Here is a 22,779-nt window from a genome sequence, read left to right on the forward strand (position 1 = left end):
ACTTTTTTATGCAGATACGTTTCCTTTCGGGGGGTCTCCAAGTGGACTCCCCAAACAGAATCCTGAACGCAGACTAGAACCACGCCTGAGCTGTGTACGTCGCTATTTTTTGGGTACAGTGTGATATTTTGTGGGCCATCACTGTGACAAGTATTTCATATGAACTGTTTACTCATATTACCTTTCTTTAAAAAAAATTATGGGCTGAAAACTCCTTAAATTCATCTTTGGCAATTTTTCTCAAGGTCATTTCTGCAGATATTTCCCTTGCTTATAGTGTTTGATGCATTTACAATTAAATACCAGAGAATTTCATTAGAAGGACGTGCACTACAATTCACATTGTGAAGGAAAACTGGAATGAAACATGTGAATTTTATATTGCAAGATCCGGGGCCTCATGTTCAGCTGACACAGCAGATACTTGACAGCCTTAGAGAGCTCAGCAAAAACATGCCGGCTCTGCACACTGTGGCGTAACAGGAACCTTCTGCAAAATTTACAGTTGGCCCATTGCCTGTTCTTGCATGGTGTCATAGGATATCACTGTATAGCGTGTTCTATTAGGCATGGCAAATTTGCCCAAAGGATAATAAGCATCGCAGGATTAAGCGCGATACCCTCCTCAGTTATGTCTGCTGCATCCTCAGTTAAGTGTACTGAGTTATGGAGATCAACTCCATTTTCTGAGATAGCTTTATCATGCCATATAATTATTTCTCACCTACAATGCTTCACTGAAATGTCATTTTCAGGTCCTATTTGGCTTACGAAGCCCTTGTCTCTTATGTGTGCTGAATCTAGATATGAATCCTTTACGTCTCAATAGAATTCATGGCTAGATACATATAATGCAGAGCGAGGGTAACATCCTATTCTTTCAACTCAGCCCCTGCTGGTAAGGACATTGCCATCTTATGGCCTTAATGTTCCCTGTGAGGCATCACTGACATGCTCCTCACTGTCAGATATCAACTTAATACCGTACCTATCTGCCAGCCTTGCAGGGTGTGATTTAATGCAATGACTTTATGACTAGATGAAGCTGCTCCCCACAACCCATGACTAGTAAGGTAAATTTGTATGTGCTGATCTAAGGCTTTAAAAACAAATAACTTTTCAGCAACAGAAAGCTCAGGTCTGTATTGGTGAACATATGGCATGCATGTCAGAGGGGGCATTCAGAGTCCTCTCTGTGAGTGCACGCATCGTCACCCAGCTAGACTCCTGGATCGCTTGCTTAAGGGGAATTCGGGACAGATGTCCCAGATCCCCCCCATTGAGCAAGCATACTCTTCTTTCAGGTGTATGTGCAAATACGCATACACCTGAAAACTGCCAGGATAGGCCACGGTTGTACACAGATTGTACTGTCTGGGGAGCACTGTAGAGCAGATTGCACTATTTGTGGGCCACTGTGGAGTACATTGTACTGTCTGTGAGCCACTGTACAGCAGATTGTACTGTGTGGAGGCCCCTTCAATATTTATATTACACAATATCAATTTATAGAGGACACAGCAGACGTGATATTATTACAGGCTGTAATAACATTGTATGGTCACTAAAAAATAGATCCTGCACAATGTAAATGGTGAACATTAATTGTTCAAAAGTACCAGATGCAAACTATTACCTTTCAGTCCAAAGTTGTTTGTATTATTGAAAGCTCTGTAAAACCCCATTTACATGAACATATTTTACAGGTCCATAACTGTCTGCAATTGTGGATCGGCATAGTATTAAAGGGGTATTCCCATGTCCCTTGCTCACCAGTCTTCGCTGCTGCAAAGACTTCTTTCTTCCTGGTTTTCGACGTCAATTGGTGGGCGGGGTTTCATATGCAAAGCCATACTGTCTGACTACCTCCAGTTTAGCTCCACCCCCAAATTAGTGTGGAGCTCCGCCCACCACATAGCATGATTCTATGGGACGACTGAAGGGCCTGTGATGTAATCAAAGGTCCTATAACATTTGGATTTAGCTTGTTCTATATAGAGTCGGCTAAATCCTAGTGAGCAGAGGGACCAGGTCCTTTAGCCCACTAGGATTTAGACTGTTTTATATAAGAAAGCAACACTCATTTCCCCCCTCCTTTATCTGAGAGCAGGAAGCTAGGTCACAGGAACAGCTACAGACACAGGTTCACTTCCGTGCACTTAGCCCCTCCTCCCTCCCCCCTGAGAGCAGGCAGCTACCTCAATTGACATTTGAGCAGATAATCCCAAGGGCCATAGAAACACAGTGTCAACAATGAAGTGAGTAAATTAAGATAGTGGACAAACAAAGCAGTTTTGCTGAAGCAGTGTATTTAGGAAAAGTCTTAAATCCACATTAACAAGCAGTATAGATAGGATCCTTGTTATGGAACAACCCCTTTAAGGTTAAATTGCCGTGTTGTCACTTTGCAATAAATTTGTGAGTTTGGGGTTGCAGTTTTGGCACTCTTTCTCTAAAAGGTTCACCATCACTGGCTTAGGGCAACATAGGAAATGCCATTGCGTGACGCTACATGTTGGGATCAGTTGAAAAACCACCTGACAAGTTCTCTTTAACGTACTTTATCAATGGAGTCATGTTCATGATGTGACATGATCCTGGTAGATTGAGCTAAGATGCTTTTTATACATACATTTTAAACAAAACATTACTCTTACACCTTTAGGCTAAGGCCCCACATTGTGGAAACACAGCTTTTTTTGTTGCAGATTTTGTTGCGGTTTTTTGAGCTAAAACCAAGAATGGCTACAAGAGGAATGAGTGATATATATAGTTCTTACACGTCTACCTTCTGCTCAATCCACTCCTGGTTTTGGCTCAAAAAACCTCAACAAAATCTGCAACAAAAAAAGCTGCGTTTCTGCAACGTGGGGCCTTAGCCTTACTGTCAACATAAGTGACTACAAAGACTCAAATAGGTTTTTCAAACTTCTAATTGAGGAATAACTAATTGTATCTAAATTCTCTATATGTCTAGTGAATGATGTCCCATATCTTATGTACATGGTTCCAGAGACAAAGGGGGCACAAATATTCCTCATTTATAATATCAAAGAAAAAACTTCTGGCAGATATATTTGCCAGTCTTCGGAGAATGTGTTTGTTAATGTCTATAATTCACACAGTTGCTTTGTTGATATGATAGTAACCAGAAACAGCTTCCTGCAATGACTTAAAGGAATGACATTTTAGTCACGTAAGAACCAAAGAAAGCTCCTAGCTAAATCTCGCTAGCGGAGAACAGAAGCCAGGCGGTCTCCATAGACCATCATTATAAGGGGAGGTTTTGGACGCGAAATCCGCTGTCAAAAACCTCCCCTTATACTCACGTGTGAACTAGCCCTTAGATGAGAAAAAACTAAATATTTATGGTGGAGCAGTGGGGGATTTAAGAGGTAAACATTGGTTAGTTTGTTACATTAACCTTCCCGTCACAGGCATTTTTCGACTTTGTTTTTGACTCCCAACCTTCCAAACCCATAACTTTGCCATTTTTCCATTTACAGAGACATGTGTGGTCTTAATATTCATGGGGCAAATTTTACTTTGTATTTGTACCTTTTAAAATTCTGTACTTATTAATATATATCTGAAATATTCTGTATATTATGTACTGGGAAACTGCAAAACAATTCAGAATGGTGTGGAATTGGAGAAAAGCTGCATTTGTGTGACTTTCTTATGGGCTTTGTTTTTACAACATTCACTATGGAGCCAAATATCTCTCACCTCTCACTCATATAGGACAATATGTTTTTGGCGTATGGGTGGAAACCCACTATGACACTGACCATAGTGTCAATGTGCTCCTAGTATATGGAGCCTTGAAAACACCAGTATACCCTTGTGTTGGACAGCTTCAACCTGAGTGCACACTCACATAATCCTTCACTCGACTTCTCATCAGGAAGGTGGTGTCCAGCATAGAGCATTGTGTCTTCATGCAGCAAACCTATTGGGTCACCAATTTGTTTAAGCAATGTCAGATGGTGTTCATCACATACCCTCAAACAGCATTATTCTGAAGATGGTACAGAAACTGGAAACAGTGAGATCCAGTGGCCTAACTACCGCCATAGCAGCGGAGGCAGCTGCCACAGGGCCTGGGACATTAGGAGCCCGGTGACAGCCGCTACCGCTGCTATCATTATACTTGGGGGGTCTTTTCGGACCCCCGAGTATAATGATCGGCGGACCGGGAAAGGTAAGAAACATAAAAAACACTATTACTTACCTCTCCACGATCCTGCCAGGCCTCCTTCCTACTTGTCTGACGTCTCTGACGTCACATGAACCCGGCCTGCGTCCCGGGTCATGCGACGTACAACGTCATTGCAGAAGGACGGCGGCGGAGGCCGACAGCGTAGGAGTCGGGGGAAAGGTAAGTAACAGTAGTTTTTTTTATGTTTTTATTCCCTCGGGTCTCTGATTATTATACTCTGGGGTCTGAAAAGACCCCAGAGTATAATAATTGTTTATGGGTGTCCACAGTGGGACATAATACTGTGTGCAGGGGCCACTATGGGGGATAATACTGTGTGCAGGGGCCACTATGGGGGATAATACTGTGTGCAGGGACCACTATGGGGGATAATACTGTGTGCAGGGACCACTATGGGGGATAATACTGTGTGCAGGGGCCACTATGCGGGATAATATTGTGTGCAGGGGCCACTATGAGGCATAATACTGTGTGCAGGGGCCACTATGGGATATAATACTGTGTGCAGGAGCCACTATGGGGGATAATACTTTGTGCAGGGGCCACTATTGGGGATAATACTGTGTGCAGGGGCCACTTTGGGGGATAATACCGTGTGCAGGGGCCACTATGAGGCATAATACTGTGTGCAGGGGCCACTATGGGATATAATACTGTGTGCAGGAGCCACTATGGGGGATAATACTTTGTGCAGGAGCCACTATGGGGGATAATACTTTGTGCAGGGGCCACTTTGGGGGATAATACTGTGTGCAGGGCCCACTATGGGGGATAATAGAACGTGCAGGAATGCGTGTGTGTGTGTGTGGGGGGGGGGGGGTCGGTCGAGGTCTTCGGCGTTGGTGTCGGTCGGGGGGGGGGGGATGTCAAAAGTTTGCCACGGAGCCCCACCATTCCTATCATTCCTGATCACTGATCATTTGCAGAAGATCTCTGACACGACAAGGTCACCACCATGATCGGTGCCTAGGCATACACTACACAAATGCTAGGTGACCTGGCAGATAGCTACTCTCAATTCTACAATTGGGTGATGGGAATGGTTTTTAGGCTCAACACCAACTCCCTTTATTTCAGGAACTGAAGCATTGCTTGTACTGTGTGCTGCCTACCTCAGTGAAGCATCTCCTACCTAGAGTAATATAATATAAGATAAGGTGAGATAATCCTTTAATAGTCCCTCCATGGGGAAATTCAGTGTGTTATAGCAGCATGGCTAATACAGTAATATTTTACAAGAAAGAACACATACAAGCTCAGAATAGCAGATAGAAAAATATACTAGGAGTCATAGCAACCAAAAAGAAAAGAAAGACTCAGATCATTTAGTTCTCTGTGTGGAGTGATCTCCGCTTATCCTGATATAGGTTATACAGCCTGACCATGGTTGGAAGGAAGGACCTCCGCTAATGCACCTTCTCACACTTGGGGTGAAGCAGTCGGTCATTGACAGTACTGCCCTGTGCTGTCATGGTCTTATACATGGGATGGGAGTTATTGTCTAGCATGTAGCTCACCACAGACAGTATCCTTTTGTCATCTACCACTTGTTCTGGGTCCAGTAGTCTCCCCAGGACAGAGCTGGCCCTCTAACCAGTCTGTCAAGTCTATTTCTGTTCCTGGCTGGCACTTCTCCACTTACTAAAGTCCACCACCATCTCCTTGGTCTATTCATATTGTAAGCCAATGGCTGGTCAGGTAATGGAGGGGGTGTACATCTTGCCCAGACTACTCAGGTGGGTGAGATGAGAAAACTCCAGGAATGTTTGTTCTCAGAAGACAACTTTTGTCTGCTGAGCATTTTGGTAAATGCTCAGTACTGGGCTGGATTTTTAGGAATGACAGGTAGGTTTGGTAGTGGGAACTGTCATTCCACCCCCCTCTAGTCCACACTTTGGGAATGTTCCGGCAGCGACTCAGCTGCAGAGATTCTCCTTGTCAAGAAGGCTTAAGAAGTTGCTCCAGCAGCAACACTTCGGCAGAGCTTGGCTTTAGAGCAAACAGAGAGGTCATATTTTTTGGAGCTGTGTCCTAAATGATTCTACAGGCTTTTGATTTCTGTTATTCTAGGTGATGTAACCTATTCTATGTTTAGTTAGAGCCTAACCAGGCAGGTATTTATTTTTGTATTGTTTCCTTTTGTTGCTGCACTACCTTTTTGAGTAAAAATAAACTCTGCCTTTGTTTTGGACTAAAGAAACTGGACTTGTGTGTCTATGCCACCCCACCTTGCAACCCCAGACCCTGACAATATATATAAAGAGAGAGAGAGGTTATAGTGTTAGTATAGAGAGACAATTTTGATTTTGCTATGTAGCTGCCACCCATCATCTAGTTGATGAATGGTTCCATCCAGCAAACTATTAGCATGCATATCATGATCTCGTATTACAGAAACATTACATTGCTCATGGTCAGGTATGACATTTTCATGTCTTGAAGTAAAAGTTAAGATTCCCACCTCCCTCTCTCTTTACTTCCTGTATATATTCTTGGAAATCTAGTTGTTAACATTTAGTAAATGCACTTTTCATTGTGCCTGTCTCTGCTGTAGATGAATATTTCATGCTATTTGCTTTATTACCAGCTCTGAGAAAAGTAAACGTATAAAACAGGTTCTGCTGAGACCCCGTGAAAGGTTAGAGACATGAAGCATCATAAGTGCAGTGTAGTCAGACGCTGTGAAGTTCCTTTATATATAATCTATGAATAAATCCTCATACAACAAACTGGTTTTGTCTGTGTCTTTGATCATTCAGAAGCACATACTGTAACATAGGCAATAAGATTGGGTAAAGACACAAGTCCATCAAGTCCAATCTATAAATCTACCAACGTGATCCAGGGAAAGGCGAGAAAACCCACAAGACTGATGCCAATTACCCCATCAAAGGAAGAAATTCCTCACATCTGTAGATATGGCAGTTGGACTAAGTTTCTGGATCAACATCCTACCCCAAAAAATTCGAGCTCCCACAGCCTTTGATATTGTTACTTTCAAGAAAGGGCTAGTCCACACGTAGTTTTTAGGTCCGGATTTTGACGCGGGAAACCTCGTCAGAATCCGTACCAAAATGCACCTGCCACGGCTAGCTGCAACTGTGGCGGCTTCCGACAATCGCGGCTTTCCGCTCAGGAATAGGCCCAAATGAATGGGCCTAGTCTGGAGGGATTGGCTTGACGCGTACACCGCGGCAGTTTCTGCCGGGGAATCCGCGTCAGGATAGGGTAGGTCACTTCTTTTTTTACCCCTTGTGGAAAAAGAAAATGAGTAGTTCCCATTGAATTCAATGGGAGGTTGTTTTTTGACTCGGATTTTGACGCAGATTCTGCGTCAAAATTCGGACCAGATAACTATGTGTGAACAAGCCCAAAGGCGCCTAGGCCCATCATGAATATGTATCAGTTATCAGACATAACTACATCATGTGGCAGTAAGTTCCATAGTCTCACTACTCTTACCGTAAAGAAGTGCTACCTATGACTATACTAAAACTTTTTTTTTTATCCTCCAGACACAGAGGATGCCCCCTTGTCACCATTACAGGTCTCAGCATCAGTGGAAAAAACTCTGTAATATCCATTTATAGATTGTTATTATGAACATGTAACAATTCAGATATATGTATAGTGAGAAGGTGACAGGCAGAGTGCTGGAGTCCTGGTATATCTCCCCCAGATTTCTGACCTATGTGTGGGTCTGGAATAGGTTTTAGCCCCAGGTGTGGGTCCTGGGCATGTTACTGGGCCATAAAAGGTTGCAGAGCCTGCACTTCAGTGTAGATCCGGGAGTGAGTGGAGGTGCCTGGGTCAGTCCTGGAGAGCTGAGTTTGGTGACACCACACTGGGACTTGTGTTTTGTTTGATTGTGTGCCAAGAAGTAAGCCACATATACAGTTAGCCTATTCTGTATTAGAGCACGGACGAGCAGGAGTTTTGCTTTCCCTTTTGCCTGAAGTTAAGGCTGTATTTTATTCCACTTATTTTTTGTACCTGATGTGGTTTATTTATTTTGCCGTTTTTTCTATAAATCTATACCACATTCTGTGTCCCTGTCTCAGACAAGGATTGGCCCATTGTTCATTACTCTGGACATTCCATTCACAAATGCAAATTCACACTAGAGCTCCAAACAAAAGAAAAGTCACCAAAATGCCAAAGTTGAAACATTTTCTAAGTTTAACTGAGAAAATTGTCTGGACTAAAACAAAATACTGCACATATTTAGTACAGTGATATCCCTTATATCTCAGGATGGCCAAATCTTATTCTTCATTAAAAGGAGCCTTCTTCTTCACACCGAATTTATACAGCTGTCAAATAAACATTATAATGATGACCTCAATTTTCGGTATGTAACCCCTATGAGAGAGTGAAGGGTGTGGTCTGGGAAGACAGGTACATTCCAGCCAGGCACCTAAAGGGTGTTTGGTAAAGGCCCACACCAGGGAGGTGAGCTGACTAATCAAGGCCTGATATAGTCTGTGTGTGAGGACTGGGAAGTGTGGCAACACACTGACAGAGCTGACCTGTCCAGACTGAATCTACAGAGCAGGTACTGTGCCACCCGTTGTTGTGGCCAAGGTGGGAGTCTGGTAGCCAGGATTTTGTATAGACAGGGAAAAGTTTGCTTGTGTTTAGTTTAGGTCTCAGCAGAGAAGGTTTTGTTTATTTGTGCCTTTGCAAAGGCAATTAATGCACTGCAAGTGAATAAAGCCTGAACTCGTGTGCAACCCAGTGTCTGTGTCCCTGTTTCCTGCACTGCTACCGAGCATCTACCTGAGCAGTTCTCCACACCCCCTTTTAAAAACAACCTTATAACACACATAGGCAATAAAAGAAAGGAATCCATCCAAAACCCAAAGTCTTACATAAAGGACAATGAACACATTCCACATATTCTTTCTCATCCCCATAACAGTCACAAGCCAGCATATATAGTCAGGGCAGGCTCCAGGTTTTTGTGGGCCCCTGGGCGACATTGGCCTAGATTCCTCTATATTTTCTGCCCCCTGGCTCACGGTGCTGGATGCAGAGCATCAGCAGGCTCTTGTGGATTCCCACCTCTAACTAGGCTCAAATAAATGGGTCTAATCTGAGGTGAATCTCAAGCCACGGCCTCCTAATCAGCTGCAGAATTGGTAGCAATATTTTTTATTTTTCAGCATCCTGCACTATTTGTTTCCAATGGGGGTCAGAATGAGGGAAGAATCTGCCGCTGATTTGGGGGCGAAATCCACTGCAAAATCAGCGCCAGATTCCACCATGTGAACAGGGTCTGATTCTGTTAACAATGCAATGAACACTTTCATCTATATTAATGGAAGTGCTCAATGCAGAGACGGAGTGGGCCCCACAGATACATATACAAATATATACCCAGACAGGATACAATAAATATATACAGGGATGTTACTAGAAAAGACTCGGCCTCATAGCATTCTTTTGACTTGGGTTCCCCCCCAAAGCATAGCGCCCCCTTTCCTGGCCCCCACACAGTATAATGCCCCATTTAAACACACTATAATGACCTACAGTGGCCCTTCAAACAGTATAATGTTCCATAGCGGCCTGAACCAAACCACCTGGCCAGATGTGTAGCTAGGGGTTCAGTACATCCTAGCTACACTTCTGGCCAGGTGGTTTGGTTCAAGCCGCTATGGGACTTTATGCTGTGTGCAGGGGCCACTATGCGATATTAAACTGTTTGAAGGGGCCACTGTGGGACATTATACTGTGTTTAAATGGAGCATTACAGTGTGTGGTGGCCAGGTAAGGGGGCGCTATACTATGGGGGGACCCAAGTCAAAAGTATACTATGGGGCCGAGTCTTTGCTATGACAACATAGCACCACCCGTGCTGAGAAGCAGACATCTTCCTGCATTCTCGCTGGCGTAACTAAAGTCTTGTGGACTCGAGAGCAAACTTTTGTCCAGGGCCCCCTACTCACTTTCTAAAGTGAATTCTTAATAGTGGCGGTTACGGGCACTGAAGCAATATTTCAGATACTGGAAAGGGGTACAGCTTTAGTACCCACAACTGCAGTTATCAAGAATACGGTGAGTGAGCAGCGCAGTGCTCAGCATGTAAACAATACTGGGACAGATTACATGCTCCGCAGTGAACCCCACACAGTATTACGTGCTCCATAGATGCCCCCAAACAGTATTATGTGCTCCACTGTGGTCCCCACACAGTATTATATGCTCAGAGTGGCCCCCACACAGTATTATATTCTCCATGGTGACCCTTACACAGAATTATATGTTCACAGTGGCCTCCACACAATATTATATGCTGACAGTGGCCCCCACACAGTATTATGTGCTAACAGTGCTCACCCCCATCAGAGCCTGAACCCAACATTCCCCCGTTACTCACACAAAGCCTAAACCCCATATACCCCTCTAGCCAACACACAGCCTGCACCCCCATTCCACCCTCTTGCACCCCCATATCCCCCTCTTGCTCACACATGTTCTCTTCTCTCCTCACCTTCCATTAGACTCCATTCTCAGCAACTTTTACAGTGTCCTGTACAATCCTATATAGCTCCGCCCACACAAGAGTGTGATCATATCCTAGTTGGCTAAAGGACCTTTGATGATGTCATCATAGGTTCTTTACTCTAGTAGAATTTAGCATCTACCACAGTTAGAGACCCAGAGCAGATGCTCGGCCCAGGATAGGTGAGTCAAAGTGTTTTTTGTTTTTTTTATACACCTACCCAGGGCTGAGCAGCCTTGCCTGGGATTGTCGGGTGCTGACGCTGGCACTGTATATAGTATATATATATATAGTATCACATCCCTTGCAGACCACTGAACACAATCTATATGTAACTGGATTGCAAGTGATCACCCTTTACACTAAAGACAACAGTATACATGGAGTAGCACAAATTACAATTAACTTCCATTCATTTCTTGCTCTGATAGGTTAGACTAGGTTCACATCTGCGTTGGAGTCTCCGCAGGAGACTTCATCGCAGATTCTGTCTAAATTCGTCAGAAAGAAATAATTTATTGGGATCGCGGATAACCATTTGTTTTTGCGAACGGGGTCTTTATCCTTCAGGCCCCCCATACGGACCCAAACGACAAAGAGACGATCACTAACGTGAACCTGGCATTAGCAGTATAACATGCATTACACTATATTATTTCTCACCAGAACTAACATACATCCATATACACCACTAGTACATCCACACTCTCATATCTCTTACTTCATTTCATTCTAGTTATCACCTGACGTCACTCTCTCTACTTTGGAATATAGCTTCTTGCTGTTTGTCGTGTATCTGAATCTGAATCAGCTCTTTCATCTCCTGCAGTTTCTACACTCTGGATATATCTTTCATCCAGCTTTTGCTTACTTGTGTAGTGCTTACATATTCCACAGCACATTACAAGTTTTATAAGCAAGATATTACAGCTGCAAACAATCCCAGCAAAGTGCTGAAGTCATTTACAATAATTACAAACACATTATTTGACCGTGCAGTTGTGTAGATTCCAATACACACTAGACCAGGGGTCCTCAAACTTTTCAAATAGGGGGCCAGTTCACAGTTCACTGTCCCTCAAACCACTGGAGGGCCGAAATATAGTTTAAAAAAAAATTAAGATTATATGCTCCACAGTAGTGCCCCCCACAGTATTATACACTCCACAGCAGCCCCCCCACAGTATAATATGCTCCACAGTATGCTACCCCTGCACACAGTATTATCTGTGCCTCAGTACCGCCCCACTGTATTATATGCTCCTCAGTACACCCCCCCATTGTATTATATGCTCTTCAGTACACCCCCCACTGTATTATATGCTCCTCAGTACGTCCCCCCACCTCAATGTATTATATGCTCCTCAGTACCCCCGCATTGTATTATATGCTCCTCAGTACCCCCACATTGTATTATATGCTCCTCAGTAACACCCCCCACTCCACTGTATTATATGCTCCTCAGTACACCCCCCCACCCCACTGTATTATATGCTCCTCAGTACGCCACCCCACCGTATTATATGCTCCTCAGTACAACTCACACAATCACACACTATCTTACTCACCCATGAAGAGCCGCCATGCGTCCTGCTCCTTCAGACTGCAGGCATGATGACATCATCGCGCCTGCGTCAGGGCATAGGTCACTCTCTAGAGTCAGTGTAGGCCGCGGTTGCGCGGCCTACACTGATAGCTTCCGGTTGTATGTGCTTTTGCACATACAACTGAAAGCAGCGATCCGCTCACTATCGGGGAATCAGATTCCTTATTAGTAAGCGATCCAGGCAACGGCGCGTGGACCACATGCGGTGGGCCGGATAAATGTCCTCGGCAGGCTGCATGTGGGCCGTAGTTTGAGGACCCCTGCACTAGACCAGTTGGGGGTCAGTTAAAACTGTGCACATTCCTGATATTACAATTGATGTCTCAAAGATGATAGCAAAGGAGTCTTTCCTCTACAGCACAAAGAACTCACCTACTCATACTCCAATTGCCTGGGGTTAACTGCTATCCCTGCAAATCCTCACAATGATAGCCAATTTCTGAAATAAGGGTCAATGTCCCATCATCTCCTCCTTTCCTAGTTTTGCCATATTCCATCTAAGAAGCATCATAATGACTCTATCTCATGCACCTAAACCTGAGAGGGAGTTCACATGGAGTAATGTGCCGCGTGATGTGGCACGTACACGGCGTGTGAGACTTTGAGCACCGTAAACGCTCCCATTGATTTCAATGGGAGCCTGGATCGTATACGCTGCGTTATTTTGTGGCCGTGATTTTGCGGCTGCAAAATAATGCGGTGTATACGATCCTACCTCCCATTGAAATGAATGGGAGCGTATACGGCGCGCAAACTCTCACACGCCATATATGTGCCACATCACGTGGCACGTTACTCCGTGTGGACTCCCCCTTAGATTCATGATCTGGGCTTCCTAATGTGCAAATTGTACACAGCAGTATGGTATAAGATGTATACTGGACCACATTGCTGAGCACTGAACAAATCTTACCTAATGGGGACTATTACACAAAAACAGACAGAAATATAAGTAAATGCTTACAACGTGAGCGGCTGAATGTAAGGGACTGGATTGTCATAGGTAATGTTATTCTCATGCCCTGGATCAGTAGGGGGGCTATGTCTCATAGTGTTATTGACCCCCATCTTTTAGGGTTACAGACCATACATGCTTTGTTAAGTATTCTGAGAAAATATTTATGCAAATAAGCGGAAAAAGGTAAACTTGCTATAGAGCCACCTTGGATGGTTTTCCAGAAACCTAGTAGCCTGATCTGGGACTAAAAAGCCAAGTCAGAATATTTCCTACAAAGGAGCAGAGACCCAGCCCTAGACAGAGTTATTGCCCCTCATGAGGGTGACGCAAAGTACTTTCCTGTTATGTGCCTTTGTCACTGCAGAACAAACATTTAGAAGCCATGCAGATTGAGGACACAATGTATGTTTTTTTGTCTTTTAAAGCTTACTTAGTAGTACCAGAAGAACAGCCTACCTATCCTATTATGGAATAGGATTATGAGCAATTCCCTAAAATATTGTTATTATTACATTACCCACTGCTTTTCTGCAAGCACTGTCAGCAGGCATGTTCTTCTGCTACCGATGCTGTTAGGGATGATGTGGAGAATTACATTTTCCTGTGGCCCTGCAGCTTATTATGGGAATTGCTCTGGCGTATAATGGAAGCGATTCCAAAAATAACGTTATATTTCAACATTTCTTGCAATGTCGTTTACTGAATAATAGCAACGTGGCTGATACCTCTAGAGTAACCTCTGTCTGCGATATGGTTATGTACTTATAGATGGCCTGCTTCTGACAGTTTTTGCATTGCTTTTGATTTGAGACATCTTCCAATGACCCTCTAGGAGTTCAGACACCCTCCTTCCTATTCTCCTAGACGGCATTGGAGCAAAGCTTAAATAATTGTGTTACTTCTGAAAATAACTCCATTACTTTAACATACAGGCACAGATATCATTAGTCTCAGAAAACAGAACCCAAGCCACCTGCTGGGAACACTTCAGTATAGCATACGGTTTAATCTCTTCCTGACAACACAGCCATCCCAGCCCTAAGATGCTAAGGCTGGTGTCCAAGCGTCTCAGTCTTCAGATGTCAAAATTCCTCTGCAGATGGTGGTATCTAACTAATACAATGCTTGTAGTAGAAGATGTCTCCACTACATACAGTGTTATATGGAGCATTATACAGTGACACACAGAGTGGCTATGGCTCCCTAGTATGAAGTCACAGGGGACTGCATGTACTGCAGTACAGCTTCTGCCAAGTTCAGGAGACCAAAATGTAAAGGGAAATGTGTTAGCTCGGTTCAGTATCATATCACATATTTCAATATATTTTAATTTTCCACAGTTCTGGATCTCATGAGCGTTAATTTTGGATTGTATTGTTACCCCCTTCCTTGTACCTGGCTGCTTGACCTACATATCACCCAAAAATAATGGGTGCTCATACACAATATGTCCCAGCCTTTGTAAGAACATGCAAATAAGATCCCCAGGCCTGTCCTAAGATAATCCCTGTTGAAGCATATATGCATCTACCTGCCAGCTTCCCTGACCTACTTCACTTATGTCTGACAGGTCTGTACACAGTTATAGAGAAAATGAGCAGCAGAAACTGTAGGAGAGCCAACTATAGTCAGGGCAACATGCTACTGGTGATCTTTACTCAACCAGGAAATATTGCTAAATAGTTGCTACATATATAGTCCTACATCCTACAGTATGTGCTATATAGCATGTTTTGGTACAGTCAGCTTTGGGGTATATGTCAATTTGCATCAAGAATAGAAGGAGTTGGCCAGGATATAGGTTTTTATGACCTATCCTTAGCCCCCATACCGATCAGCTGCATGGGGCTGCTTCTAGTGCCCTCACTCTATACAATACGGGGCTAGAAATCAGATACGTCTGGTCCCTGTGTAGTGGCTGGGAGCTGGCACTGCAGCTAAGGTCCCATTGAAGTTAGTGGGAGCTGAACTGAAGAATCCTCACCCAGCCCCTTCACGGGGTACAGAGTCAACTGCTTCCAGCCCCATGTTGTGTAAAGTATGGCTACAGGAAGTTGCCCTGGTACAGCTGATGTAGGGTCCACCTGTCGGTCCTAAGGAAAAACACTATGTCTTGGGAAAACCCCTTTAAAGATTAAAACTTCTGTTAAAGTTAAGCATCGCTTTAAGGTAGTCTGACAACTGCATTTTAAAACAATTTACTCTGTGAAATGTATGATCTGATACTTCACACTTTAAGTCATGCTAAAAACACTGTAAAAAGGCGATAATTGACTTTTGATAGGCCAACTCACATAAAATAAACAGGAAAAAAGCAAATCTGAAAGATTCAATTCCCACTGGGAATAATCGGACTGCTTATTATCTCCTCACACACACATATAGAAATATATACAGGTCTAGACTGGCCATTCACCCAGCCTGGAGTCAGCAGATTATGTAATAATATGACAAGACCATCACTGTAGGATACAAACACTGTAAGGCCTGGTTCACCTCTGCATTCGGTATACCGAACACATTGACAAGCGGTGAGCAAGGAAAGCACATGGACTCCATGGACTACAATGGGGTTTTTTCCGTGCGGTGATGCAGAGAGGAAAGTAGTTAATGAAGTATTTTTCTCTCCGCATGTTCCGTTTGGACACTGCGTGGAAAACAGATTATAGTCTATGGGGTCCGTGTGCTTTCCTTGCTCACCACTTGACAATGTGTTCAGTATTCCGTTTGCGGGGTCCCCAAGCAGACTCCCCGAACGGAATACCAATCGCAGATGTGAATCAGGCCTTACATACAAGACTGGAGGAACAGTGAGAGCCACAAATAACTGGATATTGTTTTAGATGCTTACAATTGGATGAGTAAAAAAAGCCACACCAAATTACTAGACATGTCAATGGGGTGTCAAAGAAACGCGTCAGAGATAATTTTATCCCTATTCACCATGTATGTTTTTCCTACCATTGCACTTTTTTGTTTGGACTTTGTATTTTAATCTGAGATGAATTAAAGATTTTCACGTTTTAGAAGATGCGGACATCTTTTTCTTCTTTCACATTGCTGATTTTCCTCTTCAGACCAGAGGCCTGGTTTAGCACCCCGAAGTACTTCAACATATGTGGTAAGCGCAAGTTTTCAGCTACTTTTTTTTCTTATATGTCAATGGGGTGTAAGTGTAGACCTCAGACTTGGGCCAAGTGGACAGGTTGTGTTGTATTCAACTTATAGGTTTAGTGTTACTGATTTTTTTTAACCCATACAATCTAAATTTACATATTATGTTATTTTACAGTGAATGTCCCCTCTGTTAGACCACATAAAACAGGACAATTTGTCAAGTTAAATTATTTACAACAGACTGTAAAAATATTGGTCATGTGAATAGCCCCCATTCACACAAATGAATATCAATACATCAGTGTGACGCCTGGTTAAAAGAAATAATATAGCCATCACACAGACAATTATGACGTTTGTGTGAATATAGGGTAAGTCTTATTCACTGTGTACAAGAGGATCTGAGGTGCAGAGAGCGAGTGATTTATTAATAGGTTTTGGCCTCTTAATAAATTAGGCACACACCCGTGGCACTGGATTCCTGTATAACTTATCCCAGAAAACTGGTATGATTTATAATATATATGTTGGCTCAACACATCTCGACCTAGGCCCGCCCTACCCACAGTGGTGAGTGCGGCACAGAACAGGGAATTTGGCGCATCTTTGTTGCAAGAAAGGGCTTTGCACCAAAGATGGCCATATTATAACAAATCTACACCAGATAACTGGCATGGGTGCATTGATATATTAACCCCAATGTGTACCCAATGGCACTATAAAGAATGAGTAGCTATGCATTAATCATGTAAATCCACAAGCAGAGGTGAAGACTTTACCAGTTCCATAAAAAAAATTCTTAATTAACATTACACCCTTTTTAGTGCCAACATATTCCATAATGCTTTATTCAATACATTATTCTATATGGTTGATATTTAAAGGTGTTCATACACTTGGGTAAAGTGTCCCTATAGGATAACATGGCTTTAAGTGATGTTTTTGTCACATCAGAAGAAATTACACAATTTGTGAAAATCTAGGCCGTAGTTATTTATGAATTTATAATTTACATCTCTTGCCTGCTCAATATGCACCCTATATACGGGAAACCTTTCTTCATAATGACCTAGATTTATCAATGGATGCTAAGAGCTCTATGAAATTAAAAGCTGAGCATCCTGCAAAAAAAATCCTTTTTGGAGCTCATCAGTCATATTTAGCAAAGATATAACGTGAAAACATGTAACATGTTTTAGCCGGAGCTACTCCTGGTCAAGGAATACATACATTGGGTTGTATAACGTACATGTTTCTCATGGTTATGGTCTTTGTCCCGAAGACTGCACAGATGCTAATAGAGCATTATCTTCAATCAACTTTATCCTGTCCCCGAAAAAACCCTTATGGGTACACCCATCGAATCCGCTCCTTCCTCACCCCAGAAACTGCTAGTCCATGCCCTCATAATGTCCCGCTTACATTACTGTAACACCCTTCTCCATGGCCTCCCAGCGAATACCCTCACCCCCTCCAGTCCACCTTAAACTGTGCTGCTCACTTAATACACCTCGCCTCCTTCTTTGGCTGCTCCCCTTTGAAAAACCCTTCACTGGTTACCCATTGCCCAGAGAACTGAGTTCAAGTTACTAACACTAAAATACAAAGCCATTCACAACCTGTCCCCTCCATATATCTCTGACCTAATCTCCCACTACCTGCCCACACGTAACCTCAGATCCTCCAATGACCTCCAACTCCGCTCTGCTCTCATCCGCTCCTCACACAACCGTCTCCAAGATTTCTCCCGTGCATCCCCCATACTCTGGAACTACATACCAAGACACATAAGACTGACCCCCACAATCACAGGCTTCAAGAAGGCCCTGAAGACCCACCTATTCAGGAAAGGCTACAACCTCCAATAACACTATCACCGCACCGCCATCTGTACAGTCTCCCCCTTGCCTTCTGTCTCTATCCCTCCTCCCTCATAAATTGTAAGCCCTTGCGGTCTACCCCACTGTGCCAGTTGGTCACTGTTAGTTTTAGATCTACCTGTATAATTTGTGTATTGTATGTAACCCCCAAATGTAAAGCACCATGGAATTAATGGTGCTATATAAACAAACAATAATAATAATAATAATCCGCAAGTAGAGTTAAATAGAAAAAAATCTGTTGAAGATTTGCTGTGTAATTTGTGCTGAAATTTGCTAAAAATAAAATCAGCATACTTTATATGCTGGTTTTAACCCTTTTTCACTGGGGTTGCAGGCATTTTTGACTTGATGCCTTCCAAACCCCTTTGTACTTCATAATGGTACCACTATGATGTGCTGGGAAGCTGTACAAAAAAAAATAAGGACGGAATGGAAATGGAAATGGAGAAAAAGTACATTTTTGCGACTTGGCTCTATGGGTCACTATGCTTCCAGAAATGCTTATACATTTTATTCGCTTAAAAAAGTCCAAAACTTTACAAAAAGTTGCCATATTATGACAACTGTAACTTGTTTATATTTCCATGTACTTTTTTCTTGCGGGACCAGATGTACATATATATATATATATATACATATATATATATATATATATATATATATATATATATACATATATATATATATATATATATATATATATATATACACAGTATATATATACAGTATATACACTCACCGGCCACTTTATTAGGTACACCATGCTAGTAACGGGTTGGACCCCCTTTTGCCTTCAGAACTGCCTCAATTCTTCGTGGCATAGATTCAACAAGGTGCTGGAAGCATTCCTCAGAGATTTTGGTCCATATTGACATGATGGCATCACACAGTTGCCGCAGATTTGTCGGCTGCACATCCATGATGCGAATCTCCCGTTCCACCACATCCCAAAGATGCTCTATTGGATTGAGATCTGGTGACTGTGGAGGCCATTGGAGTACAGTGAACTCATTGTCATGTTCAAGAAACCAGTCTGAGATGATTCCAGCTTTATGACATGGCATTGCATTATCCTGCTGAAAGTAGCCATCAGATGTTGGGTACATTGTGGTCATAAAGGGATGGACATGGTCAGCAACAATACTCAAGTAGGCTTTGGCGTTGCAACGATGCTCAATTGGTACCAAGGGGCCCAAAGAGTGCCAAGAAAATATTCCCCACACCATGACACCACCACCACCAGCCTGAACCGTTGATACAAGGCAGGATGGATCCATGCTTTCATGTTGTTGACGCCAAATTCTGACCCTACCATCCGAATGTCGCAGCAGAAATCGAGACTCATCAGACCAGGCAACGTTTTTCCAATCTTCAATTGTCCAATTTCGATGAGCTTGTGCAAATTGTAGCCTCAGTTTCCTGTTCTTAGCTGAAAGGAGTGGCACCCGGTGTTGTCTTCTGCTGCTGTAGCCCATCTGCCTCAAAGTTCGACGTACTGTGCGTTCAGAGATGCTCTTCTGGCTACCTTGGTTGTAACGGGTGGCTATTTGAGTCACTGTTGCCTTTCTATCAGCTCAAACCAGTCTGGCCATTCTCCTCTGACCTCTGGCATCAACAACGCATTTCCGCCCACAGAACTGCCGCTCACTGGATGTTTTTTCTTTTTCGGACCATTCTCTGTAAACCCTAGATATGGTTGTGCGTGAAAATCCCAGTAGATCAGCAGTTTCTGAAATACTCAGACCAGCCCTTCTGGCACCAACAACCATGCCACATTCAAAGGCACTCAAATCACCTTTCTTCCCCATACTGATGCTCGGTTTGAACTGCAGGAGATTGTCTTGACCATGTCTACATGCCTAAATGCACTGAGTTGCCGCCATGTGATTGGCTGATTAGAAATTAAGTGTTAACGAGCAGTTGGACAGGTGTACCTAATAAAGTGGCCGGTGAGTGTATATACAGTATATATATATATATATATATATATATATATATATATCATTTTGGTGAATGTCTGATATTTTGATTGCTCTTTATGGGAGGCGAAACAATGATGGCTTGGCTCTTTTGATTTTTTTTCCTGCTACATTGTTTGACGTATGTTTGTAGGCTGTTTTTGGGTGCACAGATGTGTAATTTGTTTATATTTGGTTTTGTTTATTTTATTTCAAATTTAGGAAAAGGGGGTGATTTGAATTATTATTTATTTTTTTTCTAACTCTTTTTAAAATCTTGAACTATTTTATTAGCCCCCTTAGGGTACCTGAACCTGCAATCTTTTCAAAGTGCCATAGACTGTGATACAACTGTATTGCAGTCTATAGGAGATTTGGTACATAGCTATCTATGGCCATTTTCAATAACAATATTATTAAGAAAGGCCTGGGAACCTTCGTTAAGCCCCTGGGTTTCATAGAAACAGGACAGTTCCAGCAATCCTGCTGCCTAGGAGTTCTTTTGCAATTGTAAAAGTACTAGGCAGGTGGGGATGGGCTGTGGAGGCTCTTCGAGGGGGCATAACATAAAGTAATGTCTGCAATCAAATTTCACTCCGGGTCTCCGCTGTATTACAGACACCATGGCGGTCGGTCTTATTTAGAGCAGCTTCCATCTTTAAAGCCCTGACATACGCAGTGCTATTACGATGGATGACGGGAAAATGTTAAAGGAGTTTGTGACAAGAATTTGTCATGTTGTTTACATTAGTGTAAATGGGAATGTACACAGGCTCAGTCTGTGTCTGTTCTCTGCAATTGTTAATGTCAGTTGCCGTCATCCAATGACACATGACAGCAACGGACATTAACAACAGTAGTGTGAACCCGCCCTGGGTTGACATTCCCAGAGTTAGTAGCCGCCGTCATGCCTCCCATGGTCATCTCTGCTAAGTAATTAATACAATACCCACAACTCAGCAAGAGATGGAGGTAAATTTGAGAAGATAGGCAGAACAAGGTCAGGCTGGAGAGATATTACTGTAAGTCGAGGGCTTACAATGACTATAAAATACTGTTATTACTGACAACACAGCTGTCTTTCATTCAATAAGTTCATGTTTAGACTCCAACAATTCTTGTATTGTGCTTGGGAATGTTGACATAACCTTCAAACAGGTGAGTGATGGAAAATTTAGAAATTGCAGACGAGCAGGGTCACTGAACCAATAAATCTACCGTACATTAATACATGCCCATAACATCTCAGATCACAGATCTCAGAGATTTCCATATATACAAATGACAAAAAGGCATACTTAACCTAAGTCAAAAACCAGGACTGTGCCCTCATGGTAGGGACGACCATGTGATTTCACCTGAGAATAGAATTTTTCTAGGTCTCAATTGTTTGGTCAGTGAGATTGGGGCAACCAAGTGACTAAATACTGTCTATGTCAGCTTTTAGCCAGGCATAGGTGTATTGTCCATACTAAAGGCACAATGCATGGATTTCATGCTGTTCTAGTGAACACAAAACAATCTGGGATTAGACTGAGCCTTCATCAGCATTAAATACAGATACTGTGACCAGTAATAGCTTCAATACTGAGAACTTTCAGATACATTTACATATATTGGTGAATCATAGTAACAAATTATTTGATGCTCTATAATTCTTCTAAGGTTTAGATTTAAAACTACTTCATATATGCTTCCCATAATGCATTGCGAGCATTTTACAAGGGGAAGTACTCAGGAGGTCCTCTCCATTCTCTTCATGGTTTCATGTCCTTTAGATGACTTTAGGAGAAGATTCAGTTTCTTTGTTTCCAAACTCCTGCTAAATATATGTAAAATGCTACACTTTGATGAGCTTGCTAAATGGAGTTGTAATGAACACCTAGCTTCCTGGATGAAAGGAACGCAGGGGTTCCTGCAGGCTTGATTCATCCTGTGAAATCTCACAACTGGGAGACTCCTGACCGCATCACCTCCATGAAGATGCAAACTGATCATCTGCTACATTACTAGATCTTCAGTGAAGGTGACAGGAGGACAGACAGAGTGGCAGCTCAGCAAAGCACTTCAACATGGCTTTTGCCAAGAAAGTACTATTATTTAAGTCAAGAAAAAAATATTATTGAAGTAAAAGGAAAAAAATATAGATACACACAGTATAAATAAATATATATATATATATATATATATATATATATATATATATATATGGAACTAGCACATAATTTATTCTGTCCAAGAAATGTACATTAATAGTTGGAAATTAACCTAACAAACCTAAGACCTATTTAATAATAAAGGGTTAAAGGAGTTCCCTTATATTTACTTTTACCCCCCCCCCCTAAGGGGAGCTGGACTCCAATGAAGAGAATCCCTAGTTTGCTACCCACAGAATTGTCTCCATTAGCATCAATTGACTTGTGACTAAACAAATCATAGTCAAGCATAGAATGGGAGATAGACAGAGGTCAGTACAGATAGTAGATTACTATATATATAGTAAATATCAGGTTGGTGATGTATAAAC

Source organism: Leptodactylus fuscus, chromosome 7, assembly GCF_031893055.1.
Source record: "Leptodactylus fuscus isolate aLepFus1 chromosome 7, aLepFus1.hap2, whole genome shotgun sequence".
NCBI classification, from domain to species: domain Eukaryota; kingdom Metazoa; phylum Chordata; class Amphibia; order Anura; family Leptodactylidae; genus Leptodactylus; species Leptodactylus fuscus.